This window comes from Nematolebias whitei, chromosome 13, assembly GCF_014905685.2.
Source record: "Nematolebias whitei isolate Nwh7 chromosome 13, NemWhi1, whole genome shotgun sequence".
NCBI lineage: Eukaryota > Metazoa > Chordata > Actinopteri > Cyprinodontiformes > Rivulidae > Nematolebias > Nematolebias whitei.
Window position 1 is genome coordinate 31,557,549 of NC_056510.1, and position 296 is coordinate 31,557,844.

Genomic DNA, 296 nt, shown 5'->3' on the forward strand with positions numbered 1-296 from the left:
CGAACCCCATTCCTCAATGAGAGGGGTGGCGTCCCTGAAGACGCCATCCCCTCAAACAATCAGCGCTGTAAGCGCTGATTGTTCTAAATATAACCCAAGATGTAGAATCTGTGTAAATGAAGGAATATTAGAAAGTCAGCATGAAAGTAAAGATCAGAAAAACTCTTTAGAAATAACTTCCAATCTGTCAGACTCACTCCCGTTCAGACTCACCACACGCCACCACCGACTCCCAGCATGCAGTGCGAAAGATAGATAGATAGATAGATAGATAGATAGATAGATAGATAGATAGA